Below are 17,800 nucleotides of genomic sequence, written 5' to 3' on the forward strand. Positions count from 1 at the left end.
AGAATCGAAAATGAATCTTGATGTGAATGGAAGGGGAGAGGGAGCGGGAAAGGGGAGGGTTGCGGGTGGGAGGGAAGTTATGGGAGGGGGGGAGCCATTGTAATCCATAAGCTGTACTTTGGAAATTTATGTTCATTAAATAAAAGTTTAAAAAAAAAGAGTGATCTCAAACAACAAAATGGATTTCCACTTTAAGAAGTTAAATAAAGAAGAAATTGAAACTAAAGGCAAATTAAATAGTACAGTCATAACAAATATCCACGAAATAGAAAAGTAATAGAAAACGTCAATGATACCAAGTTCAGAATAATTGAGATCAGTAAAATTCAAAGTCATAGTCAGACTGAACAAGAAAAAAAGAGAAGATATAAAAAACCAAAATGAGGAATAAGAGAAGGGGCATACTGATTCAACAGAAATTCAAGAATAAGGTGGTATCAAGAATAATGTTATGCCTACAGATGTGACAACTTTGTTGAAATAAACAGGTTCCTTGAAAGACACATTCAATGAATTTTAATTAAAAAGAAATAGATACTTTGAATAGCTCTAGATAGATTACATAAATGACATTCAAAGTAAAAACCTTGCCACAAAGAAAATTCCAGGTTCATTTGGCTTCTTTGGTGAACACTATAAAACATTTAAGGAAGAAATATTACAAATTTTACACAAACACTTCAAGAATATTGAGAAGTAAGGCACTCTTCTTAATTCATTCTATAAGGCCAGCATTGTTCTGATACCAAACGAAAAAGAAATTATAAGAAATAAAACTACTAATATTCATTATGAACTTAAAATAAAAAATTTGCAACACAAAATATTTTAAAAATGATATGTAAACTTCAAGTCTAACTGCTTGTTTTCTTTTTGTACCTCTTTTCTGAGAAGCCCTCATGCATGCAAAAAAAATAATAATAACATTGAGAAAATGTAAAAAAAAAGGAAATGTATATGATTTTTTTCTTGTTTAGCTGTCTTCTGTAAGTCACAGGCCCAAACTGTAGAATCTTATTGGGGTCAAGGAAAATATTTCTTTCCCTACATCTATACATATACATTACTTTTAAAAATGATACTCATGGGGCCAGAGCTGTGGCGCAGCGGGTTAACGCTCTGGGCAGAGGCACTGGTATGCCATATTGGCGCCAGTTCGAGGCCCGGCTGCTCCACTTCAGATCCAGCTCTCTGCTGTGGCTTGGGATAGCAGTGGAGGATGGCCCAAGTCCTTGGGCCCCTGCACCCATGTGGGAGACCCGGAGGAGACCACTGGCTCCTGAATCTTCGCAGCTCCGGCTTCTGTGGCCAATTGGGGGTAGACCAGCAGATGGAGGACCTCTCTCTATCTCTACCTCTCTCTGTGACTCTGTCTTGCAAATAAATAAAATAAATCTTAAAAAATGATACTCAGAGAGTAATGTAAACAAAATGTCAGACAAGGAAGTTCCGAACTCTTGTGTACCCATTAAAAAAATAACTAGCTGTCAAAAAAATAAAATAAATAACTAGCTGAAATCGCCTTATAGGATAACAGTCAAAGTACTGTAGCAACCAACTGAATGCCCAATTAATTGCCCAATAAAAAGCCCTATTGAAAACAGTGGGAAATTTCACTGGCATTTTTACTCATATTTACTCCAAACCCACCCTAGTAGCAAAGAAATATGATCTTCACTGGAGATCATATCAGTTCCAAATTCCTTCCCTTAAACCAAAAAGAACAGATCTATTTTAACTGCAATAATTTAATGCTCTGAGGCTGCCTAACAGACTGGTCTCTGTTTCAATTACCTCAGTTCTCAGATGGGAAAAGAGGTACCACCACTCCTTAAGGCTAAGGGGTCTACAGACTCACAGACGCATGGGGCAAAGATATTATAGTTGGAGACTTGCAATAGAACATGTAAGAAGGTGGGGTGAAAGTTATTGGAAAACTAACACATTCAGAAGCATCTATGTACAATAATTAGAATGGCTATTACATTAAAAAAAAGAAGGAAAAAAATGCTGTCATGTGTGGAGAAATAGGAACCCTTGTGTATTGCTGGTGGGATTCAAAAACAGTGATGCTACTGTGGGAAACAGTATGGTAGTGCCACAAAGAAATGCAAAATAACCTTGGCATCCAGCAATTCCAATTCTAGGTATATCCAAAATAGCTGGAAAGCAGGATCTCAAAGAGATATTTGTACACTAATGCTCACAGCAACACTATTACCCGTAGCCCAAATCCAAATGTTCAGGGATATATGAAGGAAAAACAAAATGTGGCATACTCCTACAATGGAATATATCTACCCCTTTAAAAAATGGAATTCTGATACATGCTACAACATGTAAAATCCTGAAAAACATTATCCTAAGGGAAATAAGCCACAAAAACATTATCCTAAAGGAAATAAGCCACAAATAAAAGGAAAAATATATCATTCCACATACAAAGCATCAAAACAGTTAAATTCATAGAGATGGAATGTAGAATAGTCAGTACCAAAAGCTGGAGGGAGGAATAAAGGGAGACTTATTGTTAAACAGTTAACAAATATTTAATTTGGGATGATGAAAATGTTCTGGATATGGATAGTGTTAACAGTTATACAACAATGAAAATGTACTTAATGCCACAAAATTTTCTCATTTAAATGGTTAACATTATACAGTTTATAAATATTTGACATAATAAAAATATTAAAATCCATGACATATTAATGTACTAAAATGATAGGAAAAAACATTCACAGAAAGAACAAGTCATAGTACATTCATACTTTATAATTCTACTTCAAGCTTTAGGACAGCAAAAACAAATTAGTTTATTTTGAAATATGGTGGGCTTCATTAAATAAGTTGTAAAGAAAATCAAGATATGATTGATAAAAATATTCAAGTAGTAATTGATTCTAGAGAAAGGGAGTGTGGTATGAAAGGGGTAGAAAAGTAGATAGTTTCCACAGGACTATTAAGATACAGTTTCTAAAATTATGCAGTGGGTAGACAAATGTTTCCTTTTTATTATTCTTAAATTTTCATACTTGTTTGACTCATATGTGTATGATAAATTTTACAAGAATGAGATGGGGATAAAAGTAAAAAGAAATGATTAGTTCCTCAATGGTTAGGCAAGAATCATATAGACAACTTTCAATATTACCCAACATTGTTTAGCACAGGAAGGAACTGCTTACCAAAGGACCATCTCTAAAATTAAACAGCAATAACTAATGTTCTTTTCAGCCCCTTTCTGTTAACACTTTACCCAATAATTAACTGAGGAGATCCAGTGCCTTAAAACCCAGCCAAATATGACTCACTACACAAAAATTCCCAAATTAAGAATAGTGGGTTCAATATTCTACAAAAAACATTCAATACATTAAGTCAGAACTTCTACATTATGTCCTTTAGCGACTCATACTAATTTCAATTTTGCCCTTTTCCTTGAAACATTGAGAATTTTTTACTTAATGAAAAATGGTTAGGTAATACAGTTAAGGAAAAGATCAGCAGAAGCAAAATTTTGAGTTTTTTGTCAATGACATTGCTTTGGACCTTACCTGTGCTGCAATTTATCACCTAGAAAATGGATTTGACATTATTTTTCTACCTCCCACAAAAATCAAATGGTTTAATAAGGAACTGTAAAGGATTTGCATGTACAACGTGTCTCTTAATGTATTAGTGCTAATGTTTAGCATAATACAAACTCTTAGCTCTTGTATCATTTTCTATAATCATTTTAGTCTTACTACAAACTTAGAAATGAATTGACAATTTATTCCTTTAAAATCTACCTGCTTCTCTGAATCTGACCTCAGCATTATTTAACAAAGCATAAAGAAAAAATGCTATCAAACCATAGCTATATCATCCTAACTGAGTTTCAGTGAATGCTTCTGCATCTGCAGAGCAAGAGGGAGTGACAGCAGTGATGGCAAAATTTTTGCATGTAAATAAGATCTCTACCTTTTCATTATGTATGAGAGCTTCCAGAATACAGAAACCTAAGTCTATGTACTGAATAAATGAGGCTGCTAAGAAAAAAAAAACATGTTGGTCCTTAGTAAGATAAATAAAGTTAACAATAATAAACAAAAATTGGAAAAATTCTCAAGTTTTTAATAAGATCTCAATAGCCAATGACTCTAGAGCCTAATGTTATCTGTCGGTGTAAAGATAATACTTTACATGTATATAGCATGTGGTTATTTACAAAGTGATTACACATATTATTTCACTTTCTCCTCACAATAAATGTGAAAGTGAACATATTTCACAGCTGAGATATTTCAGAGAGGTTATGAGGCTTTTTGAAGTATTACATAGATAATCAGAACACAATATTTTAAGCCAAGCCTTTTTTGATCCTAATAGTTATTTGCAAATTTTCATATACTGCTTGATCCAAGTCTATGTATTTCATAGCAAAGATAAACTGTAAGCTTATCCGGACCAATGTTATGATGAGGATCCCATTCAATTAGCCAGATGACTAGTACCACCACTGGGTGCAAATTAGCTATATTTGCTTATAAATTCATGAAATACATGGAATTTTCATGAAAGGTTTATGGCTTTGTAACCAAATTTTAGCAACTTTAGCATCTTAATGATCTGTAAAAGGGAATAAAAAGCACTAAAGGAGATATACCAATCCTTCCTCTTATAGGATCACCAACCTGCCATATAACTAAAGGATTTTTAGTGTTTTTGTGTATTTGTGTGTGTATGTTCATGTGTGCAGGTTGTGTGTGTGAGACACACACTTTTGTCTTTAGTTTCAATGTCATTTTATTAAATATATTATCATAACCTAGCTACCAATCCCCAATAAGACTAATCAACATAAACAAAACCAAATAATCAACTTTATAATTATCTATTCTCACTACAAGCAATGGCAGACAATAGTTATATTAATATAGTTATATATTATGTGCTGAGTAAAGTACACTTTAATGTATGAATATATAATGCAATCACAAATTCCCAAATATGTTATGTATCTTTCACTTTAGGCCTTAAATTACAGAGATGCTCTTTAGGAACAGTTACATACAATACCTCAACATCAATAGTAGTACCAGAGTTAGAGCTTCTTTTTTATATAAATAAATTTAACTGTAGGTGGGAGCATAAACAGATTATTCTATCTGACCAGCATTATAAGACCTAAATGGCTTTTTAAAATTTTTATTTCTTTTGTTATGTGTTTTTGTTTATTCCCCTTGGGAAGTGGTGTTTCTCATTAAGACTGAAGGAAATTCAAGAGAAACATTCCAGTAAAAACATGGGAAAGTGATTAGGTTTAGACATTATTGCTCAAAGGTAATAAGAAATGTATGAGCAAAACATATATAAATATTCACAGAATATGCCTATAGTTCAGAAGCAAACATATGAGATGAAGAACCACAGTCCCATTTTATTTCTTCCCAAATTGGTTGACTGGAAGGACAGAATAAGTTGCTATCATCTTTAATGGAAAATTATTAAGAGTGTTATGATCTTTCTATTCTAAATGGTACCACCTGTATTTGTGCTGTAGACATGGACTAAATATTTTGCTTACCTACCCCAATCTTCTAACATGTGAATGAATAAAATGCCTTTACTTTGCTACTGAATTCATAACTAGTTTTCTATTCCACATTCATGCCCCTTGCCATCTGCTTGAGTAATTATTGTACACATTTTCCACTTCCTGCCATCTACCTGATTTCTGCCTACTCATGTATGATTCAAACGAATAATGGTACCTTTGAACCATCCCCAAGGTTAAGATTCCAGGCTTATTCTTCAGGGTACTAAGGAAGAACAGGAAATAAATCTTCCACAAGAAGACAACTTTGGCTTTCTTAATGAACATGTTTTAATTAATCAGTCTATGTAAAGGAAAGTTATTCTTTGATATGACAAATATTATGTTACATAATTATTTTTAAAAATCATAATTGTATAGAAAGAAGTAGCTTGACCTTCAAGATATGAGATGAATAACCATAATCCCATTACATTTCTTCCCAAATTGATAAATTTTTACTGTGTAAATGTATACACAGAGAAACGATGCCATGCATAGGCTCTCAGTGAAACTACTGAAGAGGAAGGAACTTCCTGTCAGCAATTACCTTGAAAGTTGATCAGATTCATATTATAAACAATATAAAAACTATTTCCACATTTGAAGTACTGTTTTCAATGTAAATAGAATTCACTGTTTACAAACACTTATTTTAAACTTTTTAATTCATACATTTAGACTATTTCTACACAAGCACATGGATACTCAGTTTGACAATGGATTCATTCATTAAAATGTTATTGAGGCTCACTGATAAATCCAGTCAAAACAATGAAACTAGCTATGTCTTTTAAACTAGGTTTTATAAAAACAAACATATTCTGATATTTAATTCAGCTTTCCCACTAGATGGCAAGCTTTAGTCAAAAATGCAGAAGTCATTTTAAAAACAATATAAAATCTTGTTACAATGCGACAAAGATAGCTAACAAGATGTTAATATTAATTTTTATCATAATCATTATTTTATCATGCTTAAGATAAAGAGATTAACAAGATATTTGGAGGAGTAGTCCTAAAATACTAAATTTGAGAAAGCAACAGAGGATAATCTCCAAAGCAAGATATAAAATAAAAGATGTGGCAATACTGAGAAAGTTTTCAAATCCTTAATAAATCCAGCAATCTTGGACCGTTCTTCAGGGAAAATATTGACCTTACACAGGGAATATATAGAAAAAAAATAAAAGAAATTCTTTGTATCGAGAGAAGGAGCAGCAAGATGGCGGAATAGGATAGTTCAGCAAGACACACAGGTTAATAAAAGTGGAGATACTGCAGGGTCAAGGAAGACTAGGGGAAGAAACAGCAGCAGAAACTCTTCCGGAACTAGTGATTCACAGTGGACCTGCGTGGAGAGCGTGGAAGCCCAAGTTCGGGACACCAGCGGCAGACTCAACGCACCAGCGCTGGAACGCAAGCAGATCCCCAGCCTATCTGCACAGCAGAGGAGTGGAGTCGGCATCCAGAGTCCTTTGCGGTCAGTTGTCCAAATGCTTTCGCTGAAGCCACGGAGAAATTCTCAAGCAAAGGCTGCTTCCTACCACGGATAGCTAAACCGATTTCAAGGAATGCACTGGTCCTCCTGTAGCTGCTGAAAGCCCTCCTCCCAGAAGGCTCCTGCTTTCAGGAGCCCCAGAAGGCAAGCATAAGTTTTTGGTTGAATGCACACTACAAATACATTAAGTTGTACTTGATCATTGATGTTAGGTTGTTTCACAAGTTCTGAAACATTCAGGAGTGAACTGATGGTGTTCCTGTGTGAAACACAGAATCATTTGGCTAATACTTTAGATTTTAAAAGATCATTAAAAGAAACTGGAGTTAATTTTTTTTTAAAAAATCGAACATTCAATATCAAATACTGACTTTTATTAGTGAATTTCTGCTTCAGAAAAAATTATTCTTGGAGAGCGGCAAGATGGCAGAATAGGCAGGGAGCACACTATTAGTCCGGGGGAGAGACAGTTTAATATAAGTGGAGATACTGCAGGGTCAAGGAAGAGTAGGGGATGAAACAGCAGAGGAAACTCTTCCGGAACTAGTGATTCACAGTGGACCTGCGTGGAGAGCGTGGGAGCCCAAGTTCGGGACACCAGCGGCAGACTCAACACACCAGCGCTGGAACGCGAGGTGAGCCGAACCTCAATAGCCTGAGACATCAGCGGGCAAGAGAAAGAGGAGGCTAGAGGGAATGAGGCTTGAAACTCCGTGGGGAAAAATTCACCAGGCTAACTAGAAGAGAGAGAGGAAAAAAATTTAAAAAAGTGACCGAAACGGACACAAGTTTCTCTCTCTCCGCTCACCTCTCAAAGGCGAGCAAAACAGAGCAGGCGCCATTTTGGACATATGTCATAAGCAGGGCAACCTAAAGTCTGCACTGGCCCTGAGCCTAGGAGAAACACCTGACTCTGGGGGGAGGGGTGAAATAACAGGAGATTAGCATCTAACTTGGCAACCCAGTGGGAGGCTGCAAGAGAATTGGAGCCCACACCGAGGGCAGCACAGATTCCCTGTGTGGTCCTTGGGAAAGAGCTTCTGATCTCTGGCTCCTGTGGGTATATCATTCGCCTGCTAACTACCTCCAATTACGTTCAGCTGTGCGGAATTACTTCCCTTTTGAATCAAAAAAAGAAAGATTTACCACACCTAACCTGGGAGTGTCATCTTTGACACACCCTCAACCCTGAGGAACCAAACACAGCTCTCAGTCCACACTCATCTCAAGCCTCTAAGGCTCCACTGAAAGCAGACAGTCCACTTAATATAGAGCCATAGTGTAACAAGAAAAAACACCACAGTGAAGAAACCAAATATCTCCAACATGCCAAACAACAAACGCAAAAACCAAGCTAACAAGAACAAGGAAGACACTATGACGCCCCCAAATGAAAAAGACACCCCAATTCAAGATTATGAAGATGATGAGATCGAAGAAATGCAAGAAGCGGATCTCAAAAAATTGATAAGAACATTAAGAAGTTCTCAAAAACAAATTCTTGAACTACAGAAATCCTTAATGGACAAGATAGAAAATCTCTCTCGTGAAAATGAAATATTAAGGAGGAATCAAAATGAAATGAAACAACTAGTGGAACAAGAAACTTTGATAGTGACGAGAAATCATAATGAAATGAAGAATTCAATAGATCAATTGACAAACACATTAGAGAGCCTTAAAAACAGAATGGGCGAAGCAGAAGAGAGAATATCAGACTTAGAAGACAGAGAACAGGAAAGGAAACAGGCAAACCAAAGAAAAGAAGAAGAAATTAGAAATCTAAAAAATATTGTTGGGAATCTACAGGATACTATTAAAAAACCCAACATACGGGTTCTAGGAGTTCCTGAAGGCATGGAGAAGGAGAAAGGATTAGAAGGCATTTTCAGTGAGATACTAGCAGAAAATTTCCCAGGTTTGGAGAAGGACAGAGACATCTTAGTACAGGAAGCTTATAGAACCCCTAATAAACATGACCAAAAGAGATCCTCACCACGACATGTTATAATCAAACTCACCACAGTGAAACATAAAGAAAAGATCCCAAAATGTGCAAGAGAGAAACGTCAGATGACTCTTAGAGGATCTCCAAATAGACTCACAGCAGACTTCTCATCAGAAACCCTACAAGCTAGAAGGGAATGGCGAGACATAGCCCAGGTACTAAGAGAGAAAAACTGCCAGCCCAGAATATTATATCCTGCAAAGCTCTCATTTGTGAATGAAGGTGAAATTAAGACTTTTCATAGCAAACAGAAACTGAAAGAATTTGTTGCCACTCATCCTGCCCTGCAAAAGATGCTTAAAGATGTGTTACACACAGAAACACAGAAACATGGTCACCAATATGAAAGAAGGTAAAGGAAGGAAACCTCACAGCAAAAGATCACAGGAAGCTCAATTTCTCTTTGACATAGAATTAAACTCTGATGCTCTGTTACAGCAATGTGTTAAAGTAATCTATTATGTTCTCTTGATGTCTGTTAAATTCTAATTGTTCAAAAACAGCTGAATTTTTATTAAGAGCTATGGGTTATGTAAATATGTGCTTATTTTCAAAGATTTGAATAATCACCTTGTAACAATGAGCAAATTTGGTCTATGTTATGTCATGATTTTAAGGAATCTTATTTCAACCAGATATTTTGGATTTTGAGCCTTCTTGGCATTCTTGACAGGCATTCAAAAAATCAAAGTTTCAAACAATCTGGTCTCTAAAATTTCCAGTAAATCCTGGACATTGGTTTTTCCACTTTGGGCCCAACTGAAAAAATCGAAGGACCTATGTCTCTCATCTTATAGAGACGCCAACTAATCAGTCTATTTGGATTATATTAGAAGGACTATCAAGATGTGATGTGGTACCAGACTTTAAGTTTCTATAATGGAAAATGCTATTAATACAAATGTTTGAGAATTAAAAAGTCTAATGATCTTGTCTTACTAGACATGATAGTTATCTCAATGAGAAAGCCCCAGAGGCCTAAAGGGTTAAATACTTGTAAAATCCTACAGGTGCTTTCAAAAATACTGTGAAGTAAGCAAGTGCCTCTTGTTGCTTGATGAGTTTCTAATTTTAAACATGGCGACTTAAAAGTCTTTTGTCATCCACAGTTATATATGAGGTGCTGCTCATAAAACTAAAGCATTGTTGGTTCTGTGTTTAGCTGTCCTCCTATAGGTTCCTATGGACTTTTTCCAGCCACTTTTATTGTATTCAGTACTTTGGGATGGCTCTGTAAACAGATGAAGCCAATAATGTATTAACAGTACCAACTGAGAGAAAGTATGGTTAACTGAGGTTACTAAAAACAAAAAGCAATTCAAATCCATTGGCAATCGACAAAAAGAGTTAAAGATTTTAAAAGCTATTATTAAAATTGCTATATTGGTCTATTATGCTATGTTATATGTGTGTACATATTGTATGTCCACATGGGGAAATTTTATTAAGAGTTTTATTTTAAATGGCTTATAGATAAGATTGTCCATAAATTTAAGCTGCTAAAATCAATCAAAGATACATTTTAATTTGTGTGACCTGAATCTGTGTATCATATGTTTTAAACGTGTTGGTAGAAAGAAAATAAAAACATTTTAGATGGTTGTGCTTAAGTTTACTGGTTAAACAAACTACACCATGTTAGATATTTAAGAGGTGTTTTCAAATACATGATTCTTAAAATTTATAGAAGACATTGGACCTTCTGGTAAATGTTTTCTTAAGTTGTTATCTAATGGTTGAAACGTTTTGCTAAGTATTCATGTAATATTGCTATTGTCAGCAAGCGATCTAGGACTTGCTCCCTCATTTCTCTATTCTAAGCCCAACTTGTTCTTTCATTTCTCTATTCTCTTCAAGGTAGGAAAGTAATTCTATTATAAAGGAATCTGTAGGATGCACAATTTAATCTTTAGACCTTATAAAAGAGATGGCTAACATTTTTCTGTAATAGCATAGCCAAAATAAGAACTTAACTAATAATCTCATAGCTAGATTCACTTCGCCATCAGCCAAGTATACAGTAAGTAGAAAAAACCTCCCTTTCAGACCAAAGGGATAGAAAGTTTTAAAGTGAGAATATAATTTTCCTCATGGGCATTGTCTACCTTAGAAAAAGTACTACAGAACATGCCTGTGACTATAGACTTGTAGTTCAGGCCACCGAAGATTAGAGAGGGGACTTGGGCACTCCCTTGACTTGCATCCTCTGGTCTGCTTTAACACAAACCAGGAGGAAAAGAAAGCTCGGCATCAGAAGCAATGGGTGGCAGGGAGACCCAACAGGCCAGTCCACTGCAGTGGCTTTCAATGTGGTAAGCCTGGGCTTCAGCAGAAGTCAGCTTGTGAAGAGCCCTGGCAGCTCTGCCAAGAGTTGGATCACTGGAAATGGACCTGCCCTGGAGTCGAAGGATGCCCAGGTCAGAGCCACAGGTCTTATTGGCTCTAAGCTGAAAAGCCCTTCACTCAGCCCAACTTCCAAAGTGACCACTGCAGCTGAGGGTATGGTCAAGTAGGGTCAGCAACATTGAAGGCAGAACTGTAAATTTCTTGTTAGAGATGCCCCCTGTCTTTACCTAGCCAGCTCTCCTCCCAGGCCAGCCAAGTAACGAAAGTCAACAGAGTGCCTTCCCCTAGGACGTTCACACCTCCCTTAGGATATACCCCATGTGAAGAGATACATAGGCCTGGGCCTCTGAATTTACAAGGCCTAAAGCCCACCAGATTATTATCAAGCCCCTTCTATCAGGTTCTATTTGCCTCTCAATCAGAAAAATTACTTGTAGCTTAGACAGCACCTTTCTTAGCTCCTCTAATAATGACTCTGCCCTTTTTTCTAGGCCCTGTCTAGTGCACTTGGGCCTCATTCCTTTGTAATCATAACCTCTAGTCTACCACCAATGGCTCTACTCCCAACCTATGTGTACTGATGGTCCTCTTCCCCACTTAATGCTGTAAAATTGTTCAAACCTGGTAAATGCCACTCTTAGGATCAGTGGTTACTATCCTCACTCTGTCTTTTATGACCTTGCCTAAATATGATCAGAGTCGGCAAACTTGGAAGGCTTCCATAGCCTTGGCAACTCATGACGACAGCCTAGGGTGGTTACTGGCGCCATAAACTAGAGTGTCAATTTGTTGGGTCAACAACAGGAGCCACTGTGCACTTGCTCCTCATGTGGGATCTCTGTCCTTAATGTGCTGTACATTTTGATTTAATGCTATAACTAGTACTCAAACAGTATGTTTCACTTTGTGTTTCTATGTGGGTGCAAACTGTTGAAATCTTTATACTAAATTGATCTTCTGTATATAAAGAGAATTGAAAATGTATCTTGATGCAAATGGAAGGGGAGAGGGAGCGGGAGAGGGGAGGGTTGCGGGTGGGAGGGAAGTTATGGGAGGGGGAAGCCACGGTAATCCATAGGCTGTACACTGGAAATTTATATTCATTAAATAAAAGTTAAAAAAATAAAAAAAAAAGAAATTCTTTGTATCATTTGAATTTTTCATATGTTTCTATTTACTTATCTTCATCTTATTTAAAAGGGAGAGAGACAAAAAAAAAGACACATACAGAGACAGGGAGAGATTTTCCATCCACTGGTTTATTCCCCAAAAAATACTCACAACATCCAGACCAAACCAAGGGCCAGGAACTCCATTTAGTTCTTTCACTTGGGTGGTAGGTACTCAAGTACTTGAACTATCATCTATTGCCTCCCCAGGGTGCACATTTGCAGAACACTGAATTGAAAATGGAGGTGAAAGTGGATCCCAGGCTCTCATATAAGGGATGCAGGAGTCTTAAATGGTGGCTTAACCAGCTGAGCCAAAATGCTGGCCTGATATTTGAATTTAATTTTCATGATGACTGTTATATAATTTTTCTATTATTGATATTTTATTGCCAGAAACAAAGAAAGTGGGTAATAATTTTAAATGAAAGGAAAGATGATAAAGGTAGCTTCAAGTTAAATGTGAACCTAGTTTTCCAGAGAATTTTAAGGGGAGACAAAAATAAGATTTTCCTAAATTTGGGGGAAAAACCTTCTTAAGATACTATTAAATACAAATATCACAACTGGATAAATCTTGGAAAAATCATTGCCCAGGAAAGTCCAGGCACCTGAAAATCTACTTTTTTGTGTGTGTTAGATTCTGTTATACTCTTTTGAAATGTTTTCAAGTAGAGATTTTCTATCATAGCTCGAAGGCTAAATCAAAAAGAGAACATTTATGTGTTTTTAAAAACCATGTACTGGTTTTCAACATGATTGCCTAAGAAGAAATGACAAGCTCGCTCCAAGAATTAGTCTTGACAATTTTAAGTTAATATTCTGTGTTTAAATGAATTTAATTGATTTCTGCTATGCAAATGTAAATAAATGAATGAAAAAAGGAACCTGATTTAATTGCTACTCAGAAATGTCCACTGACAAGTTGTTGGTATTTAGTTTAAAATATTTTCACTAGAACCATCCTTTTCTTGGGGTTGCGTTACTGTCCAATGAACGTGTAGTGAGGGCAGTACTGCTAACGCCTAAACAACACATCTGCATCAGCTAAGGCTTTGGTTTTGGCTCGGTGCAATTTTTGGGGAAAAAAAATAACCTCTCTTTAAAAAAAAAAAAAAAGATGTTTTTACTAGGAAGTAACTTAACGTCTGACTTTGCAGTTTTAAGGGAACTGTACTACCTAATCAACCACTACATCCACATTTTTCTATTCAGCAGATACTAAAATCATTAATAAGAGAACTTAAAAAGAAGTTATAAAAAGTCACAATTGCAATTGGATACAAAAATCCTTAATGGTGATAACTCGCAGAAGTATTGGCAACTTATGGCTTTTTTTTACAACATGTGATATAATTTACAGGATGTTGTACACTGATGTGTATACCCAAGAGCTATATACAGTTATAAATCATTGGTGTTATGGGTCCCTAAATGACCAACAGATTACATCATCCTAGAACAGTTCTTCAAGGAAGGCATATTCCTATAATCACAGACACATACACACATACACACACATAAAAAAGGTAGAGATAGATATCTGTGTTGCATGTATTTTCATATTATAAGTTTGGTTAAAATGTTAATGGTAACTCCAATCTTATTTAGACAAGGGCACAGTCAAAGTGGAAGTTCTCTCCTCCCTTCAGAGAAAGGTACCTCCTTCTTTCATGGCCCGTTCTTTCCGCTGGGATCTCACTCACAGAGATCTTTCATTTAGGTCCTCTTTTTTTTTTTCCCAGAGTGTCTTGGTTTTCCATGCCTGAAATAGTCTCACGAGTTTTTTAGCCAGATCCGAATGCCTTAAGGGCTAATTCTGAGGCCAGAGTGCTATTTAGGACATCTGCATTCTAGGAGTCTGCTGTGTCTCCCGCTTCCCATGTTGGATCGTTCTCTCCTTTTTAATTCTATCAGTTAGTATTAGCAGACACTAGTCTTCTTTATGTGATCCCTTTTACTCTTAATCCTGTCATTATGATCAATTATGAACTGAAACTCATCACTTTGACTAGTGAGATGGCATTGGTACATGCCACCTTGATGGGATTGAATTGGACTCCCCTGTCATGTTTCTAACACTACCATTAGGGATAAGTCCGATTGAGCATGTGCTGAACTGTACATCTCCTTCCTCTCTTATTCCCACATTTATATTTAACAGGGATCACTTTTCAGTTAGATCGGAGTTGGCGAACTCAAGAGGCTTCCATACCCTTGGCAACTTATGACAAGAGCCTTGGGTGATTACTATCGCCATAAATAAGAGTGTCAATTGTTAAACCAACAACAGAAGTCACTGTGCACTTACTCCCCATGTAGGATCTCAGTCCTTAATGTGTTGTACTATGTGAATTAACGGTATCACCTGTACTCAAACAGTACTCTATACTTTGTGTTTCTGTGTGGGTGCAAACTGTTGAAATGTTTACTTAGTATATACTAAATTGATCTTCTGTATATAAAGATAATTGAAAATGAATCTTGATTTGAATGGGATGGGAGAGGGAAGTGGAGATGGGATGGTTGCGAGTGGGAGGGAGGTTATGGGGGGAAAAAGCCATTATAATCCAAAAGTTGTACTTTAGAAATTTATATTTATTAAATAAAAGTTTAAAAATGCTAATGATAAATTCTTTATAAATGTGATATGTAAAAAGAAGGCACTTACCTACTAAATAAAGATAATTATATCAGATTACTTTATGATGTTGATAATACATAGAATTCAATTAGTGTCACCAAACACTACAACTCTGTTATGTCAAGAGAAAATGTAGCAATGCTCATCTACCAATGTTGAACCAGACATCAATGTCTAATGCTGCAACTGAAAAACAAAACAAAAAAAAACACTAAATTTTACAACTTCCATTTAATTAATATGAAAACCCAACTTAGAACTAAAGATTAATGATCCAGGGCCAGCACTGTGGCTTAGCAGGTAAAGCCACTGCCTGCAGTGCCAACATCCCATATGGGCGCCAGTTCGAGTCCCAGCTGCTCCACTTCTGGTCCAGCTCTCTGCTATGCCCTGGGAAAGCTGTAGAAAATGGCCCAACTCCTTGGGCCCCTGCACTTGTGTGGGAGACCTGGCTCCTGGCTTCAGATAAGTGCAGCTCCAGCCATTGCAGCCAATTGGGAGTAAACCAGCAGATGGAAGACCTTTCTCTCTCTCTCTCTCTCTCTCTCTCTCTCTCTCTGCCTCTCCTTCGCTCTCTGTGTAACTCTTTCTTTCAAATCAATTAATCAAAAAAAAAAAAAGATTAATGATACTTATGTTTTGTCTTCTATTTGCCACTTACTTTTTTTATGTACTTCAACTACCTATTTATTCCACACTGCCATTGTACAAACACTGAATTATTTTTCAGGACCAAATGCTGATTCATGATTGAAAAGTAACTATCTTAGTTAGAATGGCTCTCATAGAAAAATCAACAAATGACAAATGCTGATGAGGATGTGGGAATATAGGTACCTGGGCCCACTGTTGGTGGGAATGTAAACTGGTGCAGCCACTGTCAAAGACAGTATAGAGATAACTCAGAAATCTGAATATAGACCTATCATATGATCCAGCCATCCCACTCCTGGGAATTTAGCCAAACCAAAAGAAATCAGTACATCAAGGAGTTATCTGTACTCCTATGTTCACTGCAGCACAATTCACAATAGCTAAGATATGGAATCAACCAAGATATCTGTTAACTGTTGTTGATTGGATAAAGAATTTATGGTATACGCACACACACAAACACACACACACACTATGGAATACTTACTCAGCAGTTAAAAAAAAAAAACCTATCTTTTGCAACAAGATGGACACAACTGGAAGCCATTATATGTAGTGAAATAAGCCAGTCCCAAAAAGACAGATATCATATGTTTTCCCTGATCTGGCGTAACTAATAGAGTACCTGAAATGTAATATATTGGAATGAAATAGACATTTTGAGATTTCATGACTGTTTATAGTCCTTGGCTCTTCCATAGAGAAACAGTGTTTTTTTTTTTTCACTTTATACTATGTGTTGAAATCTTTTACTTAGTGTAGGGTTAACTATACAATCATTAAGTAAACAGAAAATAGATCTTTGTAAAAATTAAGAGTGGTAACGTGAGAGGGAGGAGGAGGAAGGGTTGCAGCATGGGTAAGGGGAAGGGGAGGGAGTGTCACTATGGTACTAAATATGTATATTGAAATACATGAGGCCGGCGCCGTGGCTCAACAGGCTAATCCTCCGCCTTGCAGCGCTGGCACACCGGGTTCTAGTCCCGGTCGGGGCGCCGGATTCTATCCCGGTTGCCCCTCTTCCAGGCCAGCTCTCTGCTATGGCCCGGGAAGGCAGTGGAGGATGGCCCAAGTGCTCGGGCCCTGCACCCGCATGGGAGACCAGGAGAAGCACCTGGCTCCTGGCTTCGGATCAGCACGATGCGCCGGCCCCAGCAGCCATTGGAGGGTGAACCAACGGCAAAAAGGATTACCTTTCTCTCTGTCTCTCTCTCTCACTATCCACTCCGCCTGTCAAAAAAAAAAAAAGAAATACATGAAACTTGTATAGCTTAAATAAAATTTCAAAAAATGAAATATTAAAAATATATATGAGCCAAAAAAAGAAAAATAAATATCTTTTTTTTTGACAGGCAGAGTGGATAGTGAGAGAGAGAGACAGAAAGAAAGGTATTCCTTTTTGCCATTGGTTCACCCTCCAATGGCCGCTGCGGCCAGCACATCTTGCTGATCCGAAGCCAGGAGCCAGGTACTTCTCCTGGTCTCCCTTGGGGTGCAGGGCCCAAGGACCTGGGCCATCCTCCACTGCCTTCCCGGGCCATAGCAGAGAGCTGGCCTGGAAGAGAGGCAACTGGGATAGAATCCGGCGCCCCAACCGGGACTAGAACCCGGTGTGCCGGCGCCTCAAGGCGGAGGATTAGCCTGTTAAGCCACAGCACCGGCCATGACTTTCTTTTTTTTTTTAAAGATAGATTTATTTGAAAGGCAGAGTTACGTAGAGGCAGAGGCAGAGAGAGAGAAAAAGAGGTCTTCTATCCACTGATTCACTCCCCAGATGGCTACAACAGCTGAGGCTGCACAGATCCGAAACCAGGAGCTTCTTCTGGATCTCCCATGTGGGTGCAGGGGCCCAAGGACTTGGGCCATTTTCCACTGCTTTCCCAGGCCATAGCAGAGA

At 37.2% G+C, this 17,800-nt stretch overlaps 1 non-coding gene across 1 annotated transcript; it reads left to right on the forward strand.

Moving 5' to 3' along the window:
* Nucleotides 1-13,564: 13,564 nt before the first annotated feature.
* Nucleotides 13,565-13,691, forward strand: LOC133753927 (U4atac minor spliceosomal RNA). The gene has a single exon (XR_009865157.1). It is a non-coding gene; the product is annotated as a U4atac minor spliceosomal RNA (small nuclear RNA).
* The last annotated feature ends 4,109 nt before the right edge of the window (nucleotides 13,692-17,800 follow it).

Source organism: Lepus europaeus, chromosome X (assembly GCF_033115175.1).
Source record: "Lepus europaeus isolate LE1 chromosome X, mLepTim1.pri, whole genome shotgun sequence".
Lineage (NCBI taxonomy): Eukaryota > Metazoa > Chordata > Mammalia > Lagomorpha > Leporidae > Lepus > Lepus europaeus.